This window comes from Nicotiana tabacum, chromosome 19 (assembly GCF_000715075.1).
Source record: "Nicotiana tabacum cultivar K326 chromosome 19, ASM71507v2, whole genome shotgun sequence".
Lineage (NCBI taxonomy): Eukaryota > Viridiplantae > Streptophyta > Magnoliopsida > Solanales > Solanaceae > Nicotiana > Nicotiana tabacum.
In genome coordinates, this window is record NC_134098.1 from 61,900,793 (window position 1) to 61,917,938 (window position 17,146).

Genomic DNA, 17,146 nt, shown 5'->3' on the forward strand with positions numbered 1-17,146 from the left:
AATCGAATTTAGTTCTTCCTCTATGAATTTAGAAAAACATTTTAACGATGGATTAGTTCAGAAAATAACTACACAACATACTGTTGATCCCTAATGACTTTGTGTCGAAGTTTGCACAGCGGTTCTGAGTCAAAGAAAATGATTGAAGTCTTTTAAAACTCAAGTGAAGCGCCTAACGCAATAGTAAACTATTTGAGTCAAATACAGGTTTTTTCTGTTAAAAAAACATCTTCTCCCCTATTGAAGGCAATTTCAGTGAACCTTAACAAGGGAACCCATGCGTTATTTCACAAGAAATGTTTTTAAGTTCACTCAATATGAAATATATTATTGAACTCACCTGGATTAGGCTCACAGTTCTTTAGCTCAATTAGCTATAACAGTCAATATCTGCAAACTCAATAGGGATCTCTTCCAAATCAAGGCAATCTCTCATCAACAGGTGCTCAAGAGCAGAGATATTATCATTTGTGGCTTTCTAATACCTGAGATTATTAAGATGATCAATTAGCAAAAGCTTCAACTGAGTAAATGCTCCTTCAGTTGGATGCCATTCTCTGCCATGACAAGTGAAAGTACAAGAAGGGGGTGAATTGTAGCTGATTTTAAAACTTAGTTGACTTAGAGAGGAATTAGTCGACTAAACTTCACAGTGGAATCAATCGTAGCAGAATTAAATTGCACAAACAGAAAAAAGGAGGCACAACAGTTTTTATACTGGTTCAGTACCGGTATGCTACTTACGTCCAGTTCCCTTGGGTCACAAGAGTTCTCTTAGATCTTCGGTAAGCTTTTACAACAGTGATGGTTTTAGTACGTTCACCACCAACGACATACAACAACAATGTTTCTTTCTAATGTTGATACAACTCTTGTTTTGTTTTCTAACTCTTCCGCTATCTTTTGCGATATTTGTAGACTCAAGAATACAGTGTTTGTACTAAGAACTAAAAATGTGTAGAAATAAATGTGAAGTTGTGTAATCTTCCTTGTGCTTCTACATCTTCTTTTATATTGCTCGATGAGTCTTCTGGTTTTTCCTTTCTGGGATCACACGACAACAATGATTGGAGGTCTTTCCTTGTGAGGCATAGATTTCTAAGAATAAGACCCAAGGGTAGCCTCATGAATCTAGCTTGAGAAGTGTGGCCAGATTCATTCTCAGTTTGAAGTTTTGGTTCCTCCAATTTTCCTTGATTAGAGCTTCCGGAGATTGCCCTTTGCTCTCTATCCTTGATTTGCTCTCTTTCCTTTCTTGCACGCTTTGAGAATCTTCGGCAAGTCCGATTGATTGTCTTTCCTTCCTTGTTCCTTGATTGATTGATTCTCTGATTCTTTTTCCATTTGATGAACATAGCCGTTGGCTTCCTCTTATTCTCTCGTATGATTTTCTTTCCTTTCATTCATCAGTGTTGTTGCGAATCTGCACACAAAGTGAGATGACATAAGTTAGAGCTCTTTTGATTATTGATCATTATTAAAATTCAAAACCTAACAACAAGCACATAAACATCTTGCCATCATTACAATCTACTGAATTCACAATCACCTTGGAACAATAGATTGCTGAAACTTGCTAATATAATGATAAACAAATTAAAAGTTTAACAGTCTTCACCAGGATGAAATCTCTGGACTTCAAACCGTCGACTCAAACTCCACAGCTACGGAGAAGCATCTGACGCTTGTTCCTCATTTCTACATTTATCAATGGCAGAGAAAAAGCAAAAACAACAAGAAGAAGATTAAAGTGTCAGCTACACAAAAGTAACAATTAACAGTTGTTTATCTTATGTTAGTTGACTGATGTAATTAGCATAGTTTTGTTAAATAAATCCGGTCTATCAAAATTATTATTAGGTAATTGTAAAAGATAATATTTCTTAATTTAAGCTTTAGCTTGAGTATTGTAAAAGAAAATATTTCCTCTACCTCCTCGTCCTCGTCCTCGTCCTCGTCCTCGTCCTCATCCTCTTTTGTTGCAGAAATGTTGAGAGAAGCTAAATGAAATAACAGAAGTAATTTCATCCAAATGTTATGTGCATTATATTAATCAAGATTAGAACAGTAAAACAAAAGAAGCAAGTAAAGGAACTGTACTTAAACGAGTATAACCTTGTGGGAAATTGGAAACTAATGTAACCTTTATAAATTAATGCTAAGCAATTATGGGAAGTTCATTCTGGAATATAATCTGGATCTTTAAAGATACGAACATCCACAGGTTTGTTTTCAGAGGTCTTTTTGTTCTTGTTGAATCCGTGCAGCAGAAGCCTCGAGTTCAGTTGTACAGTTACTTAACTCAATTAGTTGTAATGAGTCAATATCTGCAAATTAAACTCAATAGGTATCTCTTCCAATTCCTCGCAATCTTCAATCACAAGGCGCTCAAAGACAGGAAAATTATCATTTGTGGCTTTCCAGTACTTGAGATCATTACTTTTAAATATCAAAAGCTTCAACCGAGTAAATCCCCCTGCTATTGGACAACATTCTTCACCAGAAACTTATAATATTCAAGTCTTCCCACCTTAAATAAGTTAATTATACAACCTTAACGTCTTGAGTGTTGCTGGAAAAGCTTTTGCACTTGGAAAGGTGATCGATGAAATCTTGCAATCTTCCGTATATCGACCTTCAAATTCTAAACTCAATGTTTCAAGTTGTTGTAGATGGACAAGATTTTCCAAAAGTTTAGATCCTTTAGAACTTCCATAGCCACCTAATTTTTTAACATTCTTAATCCCTGAAATAACCTCCTTTCTGCAACTACTTGGAGACAAGACAGAAATAGTTTGTATGTTTGAAAAAACCAAGTACCTCTCTTCTTCGTCAACAGCTACACTTGGAGGATTTGGCAAATAAATACTGTGGAGTTGAAGATGCCTTAATTGCATTAGTTCCCAAATTTGTTCTGGAAATTTTACACTTCTTGCCCCTTGAACAATGAATGTTTGCATATTCTATAACCAGCAAAATTCTAGAGGTATGTCAAAATCCCCCAACCAAAATACAAAAGGCATGCTTTTAGGTCACTGGTCAAGTGACTGTAACTCAATCCAAGAACATGTAAACATTGTTCACCAGGATCTTTTGTGACAAATGACATGACATCTTCAGCAACATTTTACCAATCTTCTATTGTCCAATAGTTACATTTGGATAGAAGCCCAGCAACCACAACAATAGTTAGTGGCAAGTGGCAACCCATGATATTTTCTACAATTTGCTTCCCAATAGTCTCAAATTCAGATAGTAATGCTTCATTTGCAAATGGTACACTTTTGAATAGGTACCAACTCTCAATCTGGATCCAGGAAGTCCATCTGCAAAGAAAGATTCTGGAGCATCAACAGTGAAAAATAAACCAAGAGAATCACCAATACAAATATAAAATATTACAAATACAAAATACTTCCGTCATTGTAATAAATCACTTTACCCAACAAAAAAAAATATAATCCATGCCCTCGACGTTAATTATGCACAAAACAGAAACTTAAAAATTGAGAACAAATTATGTGTAATAAACTTTTGCACTAGCCCAGGCTATGTATGTACATAAAAATTAGTAATGCCCAACAAGTTGTATCACTAACAATTCTACAAACTAAAAAATGTGGTACTATACAAATCTGACTGTTATAGGAAGCCACACAATATTGCTAAAACCTAGTAATGTAAATGTAAAGTGAAACAGTGTGAACTATGAAGAAATCCCTGGACTTCAATCCTTCTACTATTGAATTCCTTAGCTAATGTCAGTCTGAATCAAACTCACTTCCATTTTCTTTAGTTGTAGCAAAAGAGACATAAAGGGTCAGTAGTAGGATTTTTTTCTTGGGGGGAGGGGGGGGGGGGGATAAAATATTTTTATTAACCAACTGGAAGTATTACATCCAAAAAAAAACATGCGTACTATAAATATTTATTGAAATTGGTACTACCACAATTACTAATAGTTCAGGGATCTCAAGTTTAGGCAACAAGTCGCCTTTACAGAAAATATCCTAGATAATCACTTGGACAATAGTCTCAGCGGACCTCTATTTGCTTTGAAATATTCTGAAGTTCGTCTCCTGCCAAACATGATCAACACATCCTTCAACAGACATTCTGAAGATGTTGTCCCTAGCAGTTTTTCCCTTCATATTGGAAGCCATCCATACCAACTCCTCTTGCCAAGTCAAAGCTACTCTCCTGATGCCCTGCCATTGTAGCAACTTGTTCCATATAGATGCAAAAAAATCACACTAAAAAAAAACAGATGATTGTCAATTTCCAGCCCATATGAAACCAAGAAATGGTCCAGACATACGTCATGTAGCAAGTCTATCTTTAGTACTATATAGTTTCCCTAGTGCTGCTAACCTTAGAATAAACATACATTTACAGGCACTATAGTTGTTGCAAACTACTCTTCTTAGTTAGACAAGTCACAAACATCCAGATGCCGATTTAGAGTATGTTCCACAATTTTTAACTCAGAATTATGTGTGCGTATATATACTAGTTTCCGGACACGTGCAAAATAATTATACCCAAAAGTTACATAAATAACAACATAGAGACTCAAAAATGAGGTAGTGAACAAATCTAGTTCATAAGCAATTATTAGAAGGTCACTCTGGAATATAATGTTAAACGTACCTCTATGATTATAGGATACTAACATCGACGGGTTTGTTTCCGATCTCTTCTTGTTCTTGTTGAATACGTACAGCAGAAGCCATGAGTTCGGGTGTACAGCTATCTAACTCAATTAACTGTAGTGACTGGATATCTGCAAACTCAAAGGGTATCTCTTCCAAATCAGAGCAAGATATAATCACGAGCCGCTCAAGGACAGGAAAACTATCACAAGTGGCGTTCCAGCACTTGATATTACACATCTGAATTAGCAAAAGCTTCAACCGAGTAAAACCCCCTTCAATTGGATGCCATTCTTGGCCACAACAAGCATCTAATATCAGCTTCAGTACCTCTAGGTTAGGCAACTCACCTATGATGTTCAAGTCCTCCCACCTTAGACCAGTTCCGACTAACTTTAAATTCTTGAGCGTTGCTGGAAAGGCTTTTGCGCTTGGAATAGTCGCTGGTGAGATCTGTTCTGACATCCAAACATATCTAAATTGAAACTTCAATGTTTCAAGTTGATGGAGATGGACAAGATTATCGAAAAATGCTGATTTTTGAAAAGTTCGATAGTCACCACCATCTCCAACGATTCCTAATTTTTTTAACATTCTGAATACTTGAAATAACCTCCTTGGTGCAACTACGTGGCGATAAGCCAGAAATAGTTTGTACATTTGAAAAAACTAAGTACCTCTCAGATACATTTGGAGGATTTGGCAAATAAAATAAGTTCAGTTTAAGATGCCTTATTCGTGTTAGTTCCCAGATATGTCGAGGAAATATTACATCTATGGAACCATACCCTTCAACAATGAATGTTTGCAGATTCACTAACTTGAAAATTTCTGGAGGTATGTCAAAACTCCACCAACCGTACCTGGATAATACTAGGTACCTCAAACAAATGAGGCATAGTATCTCGGGAGGGAAGCTACTTAACTGTATGAGACTCAAGTCCAAGATTGTGAGTGTTTTGTAATGTCTAAGGTTTGACCGGAGAGTAAAAGTTGTACAAGGATGACGGCAAAGAAAGATAATAGAACAAGTTCGTTTGAAGCGATTGTTGTCATATAGATGACATTTAGGGGTAAGAAGGGCCCTATAACAACCAGAGTAGGGAATATGTCTACTAAAGGGTTCCATTCCCATAACAAGCGTACTAACATCATTCATGAAAAAAATGTCTTGCCTTTGAGCTAATTCTCTCAAGCACAACTCATATATTAGATCATGAACCTTACATGATCTAATTTTTGTTCCATCCATACTTTTCTTGCTAACAAGAACTAGACATCTGTCGATAAGATCTTGTAAGCACTTCTTAGCCTCTCCTTCCAAGTCTTTTCCCAACTTCAGAAACCCCGCAGCAATCCATAATCTTACCAATTTCTTCACTGATATATCACTGTCTTCTGGAAAAATTCCAAAGTACAGAAGACATGCTTTTAGGTCACTAGTCAAGTGATTGTAACTCAACCCAAGTACATGCAAACATTGTTCATCAGGATCATTTCTGACAAATGACATGACATCTTTAGCAATCTCTTCCCAATCTTTTATTGTCCTTTTAGATCTGGACAAAAGCCCAGGAACCACCACAATAGTTAATGGTAACCCTTGACATTTATTTGCAATTTGCTTCCCAATAGTCTCAAATTCAGATGCTAATCCTTCATTGGCAAACGCCGCTCTTACAAAAAGGTTCCAACTCTCGTTTGGATCCATGAAACCCATCTCAAAAGAAAGATTCTTTGTACCAGCATAACAAGCTAACTCAGTGTCACGGGTAGTCAATAATATTCGACTCCCATTGCTTTGAGTTGGAAAGCATTGTTTCACGTCATCCCATGCTTTACTGCTCCACATGTCATCCATGACAATTAAATATCTCTTACTCTTTAAACTTTTTTGTAGCATGTCTGCTAGATCTGCCTCATCTCCCATGTAAAATGTGTACCCCATTGTAGAACGTAAAAGGCTTAGCAAGATCTCTTTTACATCGTATTGTTGAGATATAGTAGCCCAGGCACGAACATCAAAATGAGATCGAATGGATACATCATTGAACACATCTTTAGCTAAAGTTGTTTTGCCAATACCCCCATCCCGGTGATCGGGATGACTTTGCATTCACTAGAGAAGCCTCTAGTCAGATCTTCTAGCAACCTTTTCCTTTCATCATCACGTCCCACCATATTGTTCTTAACATTAAGAATATCTTTTGTTGAACTTGAATCTTGAACCAGCGATGATTTGTTTGATGCTAGTTTGCCTTTATCTTGAATCTTTGTTGACTCTTTCTGGAGACGGTCAATGTTATTTGCTGCTTGTTGCAGGCTATCACAAAGAACCTCATCTGCCTTTTCTTTCTGTATTTTATCATTTTCCATTGCAGCTTCTGTTAGTCGCAGTTGAATTGCGTGCTCAACATCATCTGCAACTTCTTTTATCTGTGCTTCAAAATCAGTCATTTCCCCAGAGACATTTTTTTTCTCAAAGTTCTTGAGAAATACTTCCAAAGAACTAACTTTTTCATGAAGAAGTTTAAATTCTTCTCTGTGATTGCAAATTAGAGATTGCATTTGTGAATTGGATGTCAAGAGCAATTCTATTGTTCTCATAAGAAAAGTTATACTTGCATAAGCCATATTTACTGTATTCCCAAAGTTTTGACCTGGAACCTGCAATCTTGCTAGAGGTCAATGGTGTTTTCAACGTTGAAAAAGAAAAACTGGGAGAAGTTCAGGTAATTTCAATCGCCTCTATGCACTGATCTGGGCAGGCAAAATTGAAACTTAAATTGGTACCTTTTAGAGGCATTATATTTCGTCTATTCATATTCTGGTCATTCTAGTTACCACACATGATTTTACACTTAGTGCAGTATTTTTTATTTTTTATTTTTAGAAGTTAGTGCGGTATATATTTTAATCTCTAACCCTTGGAATTTGGTTAGAGATTAGGGAAATAATAATTTTTGGCAGCACTTCCTCCATTCCAATTTATTCCAATGACACGGTTTGACTTGGAATGAAGTTTCACAAAGAAACGAATATTTTTTATACTCGTAGTTATTATAAATTATGTTATTAATAGTAAAATATAAATTTTAAAATTAAATTTGTTCTAATTGTAAAAAAGTGATAATTTTTTGTTAGAATCGAAATAATCATATGTCATGCGAAAGCTAACAAAGCAAATCTTGAATGACGATATATCAAATAATAAAAGAGACATATACCATAAGAGACACAAACATTCAACAGGGTTCGGTCAATTGACCTAGATCTACGGATAGATATGAACAATCCATTATATAAAATAGAATAATATATTGAGAGGACAATCTCACAAAACTAACTTTAAATGACAAGGTAACACTTTTGTCTCACAAATTCTGCTCCTAAATAAATCTCAAACCCCTCTCCTGTAATGACCCGACTTGTCGTTTTGAGAATTTACGTTCTGTTCAGTGACTTAAGGTCCCAAGCAACTTCGTAATGTGTATTATGACCCGCGTGTGAGATCGAGTTTGGTTTTCTGAAGATTCGGAATTTAATTGAAAGAACAATTCTCATTTATAAAGCTTGAATCTCTAATGTTTGACCGGAGATTTGACTTTTGAGCAAAAGACTCCGGAATAGAATTTTGATAATTCAATAATTTCGTATGGTGATTTTGGACTTCGGCGTATGTCCGGATTTGGATTTGGATGTCCGTAGGACAATTCGATGCATTTTGGCGAAAGTTGAAAAATGAAAGATTTTTAGAAAGTTTGACCGAGGAGTTGACTTTTATCGGGGTAGGAATCCAGTTCTAAAAATTTTTATAGGTCTGTTATGTCATTTATGACTTGTATGCAAAATTTGAAGTCAATCGGACTCGATTTGATAGGTTTCGGCATCAAATGTAGAGGTTGGAATTTGTTAGTTTCATTATGCTTGAATTAGGGTATGATTCGTATTTTTAGTGTTATTTGATGTGATTTGAGGCCTCGACTAAGTCCATAATATATTTTGGGACTTGTTGGTATATTCGGATGGGGTCCGGAGGGGCTCGGGTGAGTTTCGGAGTGGTTACGGACTATTTCTAGTCCATTTTTAACTGCTGGTGTTTTTGGCTACAACAGTGTGTATCGCAGAAAATTCTGTTGCACAGAGCTATTTTGGAAGCTCATATCCCGTAATCTGTAAGGAATTTGGAGATTATTTAAAAACAAATTTGTAGCCCTTTGAGTCTAGTTTCCAGAAATATAAACCATTTATCATTTGGATATGTGTACAGAAATTTATGATCAATTAACCGAAACCTGGTACTTTAGTTGTTTTGCCTGGCAGTGTGCATCGCAGATATTGTAGGTAAATATCACCTACAATAAATACCAGCCGCACCTCTAGGTGCCAAAATCTTTTGAGCCTTCTTCTTTTTCTTACCGCCTTTCGACTTAGAAACCGAAGCTTTCTCAACATTGAGTGCCACAACTGGAGCTTGTTGTTTGATAATAGATTCTGGCGCTTGCAGCTCATTCAACAATTTCGCCAGTGATAAATCCATTTTGTTCATATTATAGTTCAAGAGAAATTATTTAAAACTGTCAGGCAGAGTCTGCAGGACATCGTCCGATGATCCACAATACTAACCTTCACCGCTCGTACGACACCAGTCATAAGACACATCAAGACATTTATTAGGTGCATGTCATCCTCGTGACAGTCAAAATTTCTTCCTCGAGTGCCTTGACTACTAGTATGTACCTTTTACTAAATGGAAATCTCATACGAACTACATAGTCTCTAAACTATCTTTTATCTTCAAACCTACATCCACCTCGTGACCTTACCACGATTGTGACGATTAGGCAATTAATTAAACCTTCTTAAGATCATATTTATCAACCAGATGTCAGAACCTATTGTACCCACATGTGCACAACTGAATGATCTCCTAATACTTCCGCATCCCCAATCTGGACGACACGTTGTAGCAATGGTTGAGCAACCCTAGCTCCCTTATAACCCCTCTGTAGAATCACGAACCATTGACGCATAGTTGATACCGAGTGCGCAATTTCATACACGAGTGGATGCAAAAGAACATAAGATATATGCTACAAGCTGAATAAGTACCGCACGATAAGGAATGAAAGAAGTGAAAAGTTTTCCTACTAGCTTTGTAGCCTCTCGACGATAAGTACAGATGTCTCCGTACCGATCCGCAAGACTTTACTAAACTCGTTCGTGACTCGTAGAACTTATGAACCTAGAGATCTGATACCAACTTGTCACGACCCAAAATCTCACCATAGGCATCGTGATGTCACTTAGTCTCTAAGACTAGGTAAGCCGATTACAATTACATTTCGAGCCTTTTTTTAGATATTCTAAACCAACATCGGAAATAAATATAACAACCTTCCAAGACTGGTAATACTGAGTCACGAACTTTAACTGAATATATGCAATGATTTCAAGGATCGAATATAAATTACTGTTCGAATAAGAGATGACAGTACAATAAAAATGGAAAGGCTCCAAGGGACTGCGATGGCCAAGCAGCCCTACCTTGAATCCTAGAGATCAACTCATTAACTTTGTCCGAGTCCGATATCTTCAATACCTGGCTCCGCACAAAAATGTGCAGAAGTGTAGTATGAGTACACCACAGTTGGTACCCAGTAAATATCAAGACTAACCTCGGTGGAATAGTGACGAGGTATAGTCAAGACACTCACTAGTCTAATAATATGTGCAATATAGTATACAAAAATAATAAAAAACAAATAGCAGTGATAGCAATAATAATCAACTAGTGATGTAAACAGCAAGGCAGCAAGACACCAAAATTATAACTCAAACGAATAAGAAACACAAGTACACCCAACTAAACAAGTTCTTCAACATAAATCCTTCACATAAAATTCTTTTGAATAAATACTCTCCGAATGTATTTCTTTAAATAAACATCCTTCGAATATAAAACTCTTTCAGATAAATATCTTTCGAATATACTTCTTTCAAATAAATATCTTTCGAATATACTTCTTTCAAATAAACATCTTTCGAATATACTTCTTTCAAATAAATATCTTTTGAATATAATTCCTTCGAATAAAAGTCACTTTGTGACACCTTGTTTCATAATCATAAAACACGGGTCTCAACCCACTTTCATATTTTCGTAACACGGGTCCCAGCCCACTTTCATATTTCCACGACACCCCGTGCCCATATTTCTATCAACACCGCACGGACAACTCACGTGCCAATAATAAAAATCATTATATTTCCCTGGCACCTCGTTCTCACATTTCATATCACATCTGCACGGACAGTTCACGTGCCAATAACATAATCATTATATTTCCCTGGCACCTCGTGCCCACATTTTATATCACATCTGCACGGACAATTCACGTGCCAATAACATAATCCGCCCAGCAATAGCCATAGGCTCACAATTTCAACATGAATCAGACTATTATCAAGATACCAAACAACAAGACAAGTTGCACAAGAGATAAAAATAAACACAAGGAGAATCGCAACATTACACAAAAGAATCATCAATACAATAATCCCACATCATCATATAAAAATCATCAACATAATAACCCCACATCATCACATATTATCCGTAACAATAGCCACCCTTATCTCTTCTATAGCCACCCTTATCACTCTTATAATAGCCTCCCTAATCCCTCCGCCCTGACAATATTAATAGCCACCCTTATTGCCCCTATAGCCACTCTTATCGCTCCTATAATAGCCTCCCTTATCACTCCGTCCAGACAATATCCCAACACCCATAACAACAGTGAAATTTTACCCTTATGCCCACATAATGTCAACAATGGAATGCCACCACTATACGCCGCTTAACAAAAAATCATATCATACAATAATTCACACAGAAATTTATCACAACATCATCAACTCGTATTTACAAATTTTTCGTAGGCCACAACCATTCCAAAGGTACAATAAAGTCAATTAATTTCATAACAGATAGTCTACGGCTCAACACAATGTATATAATATCTCAAAAATAACCACAAGGATGGGAAAATAACTCATCATAGGACAACGCCTTCTTTAATCCAAATTTTAGATAAATATATAAACGCCTCAATTTAAACTTATTTAATTAATTATTTGCAGATGAAAAATCCATAATGTGAATATTTCCAAGAAATATCAAATCAACAAACACACAGAATTCACATAAAAATCCAAGTGGCAATCACATCAAATTAGCATATAAAATACAAACTCGACAAACAAGGAATGCGGCATGACCAATCAAGGATTTACTAAGTTCTAACAATTTTTCAATTTAATACATAAGGGAGTCTACGAATTTTAACCGATAGAATTTTCACATATAAACCAAGTACGTACTCGTCACCTCGCGTACATGGTTTTCAATTACACAATTTTCACATAAGACTCAATGCCTAAGGGGTAATTCCCCCACTCAAGGTTAGGCAAAATACTTACCTCGACGAAACTAAACCGATACTTTAAATGATCTTCGCGAGTGAAGCCACCTCCGGACTGCTCAAATTTGAAATTCGCCCCTTCATAATACTACAATGGTCCACCACACTAAAAGAATTTCAATCTACAACAATGCAACACAATTGCGCCAATATTAGCAAAATTTCTATACTTTAAGTCATTTAAACATTTTATCAAACATCTAATGTGCATATTTTTCTACAACCTCCTTCAATGGAATTTCTTCACCTAACAATCATCTTCCACACAAATGATTGATCTCACAGTCGTCTCTAGGTCATCCACAACTTTCCTTAGCACATGCATGCCCAACAATTCACTCCCAACCCACAAATCTTATCAATTATTTCATTTTACAATCTCTACAATACCAACACACCTAGGTTAGGCACTTATTGCTTCCAATCACCATCTCATAAGTCCTAACACATATTTCGTACATAAATAATCACCATGAATTAGTTAGAGGTAGTAGACATACCTATTGTAGACCAAATCTTGAAAGACAAATTTTGGGGTGTTCTTGAGATTTTGAAGAAATCCTATGAAATCCAATCAAAACCTTGTTGTAACTAGTGATTGAGAAGTGAATTCATAATAAAAACACACTTAAAAACTCACCTTAGGTGTGTATTGGAAGCCTTGGCCGGATGGGTGATGGAGAGAAAGCCCTAGTCTTGAAGAAATGACTTAGCTCCTCTCTCTACCCACCCTTGGGGTTATTTAATGGGCTCCTACATGCACGGCCGCGCACCTGGGCAGGTGGCCGCATTTGGCCGCACATCTGAGGCAGAAACTCTCAAATATGCGCGGCCGCGCATCTGGGCGCGCATATGACACAGGTCAAGTAAAATTGCCATAACGTTGTGTATACATATCCAAATAATAAATAGTTTGATGTGTTGGAAACTAGACTCAAAGGGCTTTAATTGGATATATTATACACTATATAACTCGTCATATATCTGGAGAGGTATGCTCGTGTGTAGTTAAGTCTTGTGCGAACTCACTTAAAACTTTATCCCATCATATAATTTTCAACTTTACTTAGCCTTAGGGCTCTTCTTAGACCATAAACCATTCTTAATGCACCTCAAACATATATTATCATGATCAATTGATATCATTCAAATTATCAGTCTTTTTCCTACCCGAATTAATATAATTAGCACCCGCCAATCTTTTTAATGGTCTTAAAACATTTCAAAATTTTTCGGGGTGTTACATATTCCCCCTATCCTTCCTCCAAGACCCCGTGATGGGATTAAAAATCTTTGTAATAGCTAGTTGTATGGACTTTTTGAATTGTACAAATCTACCACCCCTAACACGCTTCTGAGCATACTCACAACATGACGCAAAATGTTCCCGCCTGCATATCGGGCAGATCGTGATGGGTGTTCCCAACCTAAGGGAATTTGTTCTTCTTGTGCCCCTTCTTTCCACAACCATAACATGCTTCAAGTATCATCCAACATAAACCTGAGTGGCTAAACCCGAGTGGCTCTTCTTTCATATCAAACATTTCGGCTTATTGATGCCAATAATCCTCTTTCATTTCTTAGGTGCTCTCACCACATAATCTGGTGGCTTGGTGACATTAAACACTTCCCCTAGCAATTGGTTCTTTTATTCCCTCCTTGATGCCTCGAACCTGTGGGTTACGCATATGGAAAATGAGACATGACGAGGAATTTACCTTCCTATCTTGAGCTCTATCGCACGATCTGGAGTATCAAGGAATATTAAAATTCCTAAATGTCCATGTAGCCTCCTCATTATAGATGTGGTCGCAAAACAAACCGATAAGAAGGAATCTACTAGACGCGGCTCCGAAACATCCTAGGATACTTTAAAACCTTAGGCTCTGATACCAACTTTGTCACGCGCCCGAAATCGGGAAGCGCGACCGGTGCTCAACCGAGTGAGCCCGGCCGGAAAAGCCTATTAGATTTCCTTCTAACCAAACTCATCCATGAATAAAGAGGAGATGCACTCCATTAATCAAACACTGAAAATATTTCATTAACAACTCCCATTCCATTCCATTAGCAGCTTCGTTCATAATTTCCAAAGTAATAAAAGTTTATAGATATAATGAAAAACATATTTGCCAAATACCAACATTTCTAGTTCAATTCCCAACATCAAATACCACCCACAACCTGTCTACGGAGCCTCTAAGTACAACAGAAGTGAAGAATGGAAGTGTCGGGAACAAGGCCCCAGCTATACCTCAAAACATAATGTACAACGCAGATGACATCAGGCCCGGAATAGAGTAGGGTTCACCAAAACCTGATGAATAGAGAGTGACTGCTAACGAGGACCAAAGTTGCCCACTGATGAACTACCTGCATCTATTAAAGATGCAGCGCCCCCGGCAAAAGAAACGTTAGTACATATGAAATAGTACTAGTATGTAAAGCTAATTGTCCTCTTTCAAAATAGAATGCCAATCTAAGAAAGGGAAAACCATGAAAACAAAAATCAACAATCAATGATATTCAAATACCAAGTTAAAACATAATAATTTCCAAAATATGAAGATAACACTGTGAAGTGATAATCAAAATATGATGATAATATTATTTTTTGGTTGGGAGATCTTTAGCACCGATATATCACTATTCACAATACCAATACCACCGTACTTTTAGCACGGAGTCCGATCACGACCCGATTGGCTAGGCCATCTCATTAGAGACATCAACCACAATCACTCTCAATACCAATATCACCATAATTTTAGCACGGAGTCCGATCACGACCCGATCGTCTACGCCATCTCATTAGAGACATCAACCACAATCATAATTTCTTTTATAATTTCCAGCACAATCACCACCATGTATGCGACATGGCGTCCGGTCACGACTCGATCGACTAGGCTGTCTCACCACGATGTCGTGTGGATCGACATCATCCTTTTCTATCAATCAGTATCATCCCAATTAAGGGGAATAACTTTATCACATCAATCTCATACCAAATAAGGGGAATGATTACCATCCACTCATACACTGGCACGTGTAGTTTCGGGGTTAGGTTATTTCAACCTACCCTTCCTCGGTGACTATCGATACTCCCAAAAATATTATTTTTCTTTTTGCACACAAAGGTAATATAGGTACAAATTTATTTACCTCATCATCTTTCACATTGCATGAATCTCCACTAGTATTTCCAACCAATAACAACAACAATATTTCCTTGGCTCTTTTTTTTGTCCATTCACAAGATTCTTTATTCAAGGCACGATGGCCGTATTTGATATTTCACCCTTTCATTTATTTCCTCTCATGTATCATCATCATAAATATCAACATATATAATTTTCCAGAAATCACAAATTTTAGTTCATTAGAAATGAACAATTTAAGCACAATAGATTTCTTTTTGAAAAATGAAGTAAAATAATTGGCAACTGATACGCAAGTTAAAATCGTCAACAAGTAGCATACCATTTATTCTTGAAATACTTTTTCCCAAAAAGAGAAATACACAATTTCCACTCACGAATATGTAAGAACGCAAAATACATTAGAAATACTCACAAAATATAACGTGTGAAAACAGCCAAATATGGGCATGACTTGAGTACATAAGCTTTTAGGCAATTCTATTTTTGAAATAATTTTGGAACAGTTGAGTCAAAGCTCATTTCATAATCTTTCCCACATCATCCTATTTCATTGGCACCATTAGCCACAAGTATAACTTTCACTCTTGGCATGTTGGCCACACTTTATACCCCCAATTCACTTATTTCACTTCCAACCATCTTTATAGATTATCAACAATAAGACATTTCCAATCAAGACTTTAGGTACACATATGAGCAATTAAGAGTCTTAAGCATATTGAGATATTCTTACACAATTTGGCACCATAGCCTTCATTTGAAACCTGACTCAAAGACATAGCATTTTAATACACATATCATTCTTGAACACATTCTCAAAGGATAACATAATGTGATAGGAATATTTGTAACACGTTTTGAATACATAATTCTCGACACTTTGCTTATTCGAGATAATCGAATTTATTGGGAACATCTCGGAACATAGAATAAGGAACTTGAGTCAACAATACTTGAAACTTGCGGGAACATCATGGAATTTATTTCTAAAAGAGTAGTTTAGCCAACATACCTGGAATTCACCCCTTAATAATACTACGACATTGCACCACACTAAACAACTTCAATCTACAACAATGAAACACAATTGCACCAATATTAGCAAGATTTCTATACTTTAAGTCATTTAGACTTTTTATCAAATATCTAGTGTGCATATCTTTCTACAACCTTCTCAAATAAAAATTTTTACCTAACAACCACCTTCCACACTAATGATTCACCTCGCAATCATTTCTAGGCCATCCACAAATTCCATTAGCACATGTATGCCCAACAATTCACTCACAACCCATAAATCTTATCAATTAATTTATTTTACAATCTCTACAATACCAACACAACCTAGGTTAGGCATTTGTGGCTTCCAATCACCATCCCATAAGTCTTAGCACATATTTCATACATAAGTAATCATCATAGATTAGTTAGAGATTGTAGACATACCTCTTATAGTGAAACTCTTGAGAATCCCAACTTATAGTGTTCTTGACCAATTTGGGGATTTAAATAGAAATCTATGGATCTTCAAGATTAATCCTTATTAATACAAGTATTTAGGAGTAGTAATCAACTCAAAATTACTCCAAAAATATTACCTTGGTTCATAGGAGGGAGGTGTTGGACGGATTCCCCTTGATATGCAAGTCCTAGCTCAAAGAAATGACTCAGCCCTCTCTTTACCCGGCTTTGGGGGTATTTAATGGCTCCTATGTGTGCGGACACGCACCTGGGCAAGTGACCGCGCATCTAGCCGCGCACACAAGGCAAGAACTCTCAAATATGCGCGGCCGCGCATCTGGGCGGGCATATGACACAGGTCCAGTAAAATAGCCATAACTTT

General features: G+C 36.6%; 1 pseudogene; it reads right to left on the reverse strand.

Annotated features, from left to right (window-relative positions):
• Positions 1-2,871: 2,871 nt before the first annotated feature.
• LOC107761632 (putative late blight resistance protein homolog R1B-17) lies at positions 2,872-7,577 on the reverse strand (annotated as a pseudogene).
• Between the last annotated feature and the right edge of the window lie 9,569 nt (positions 7,578-17,146).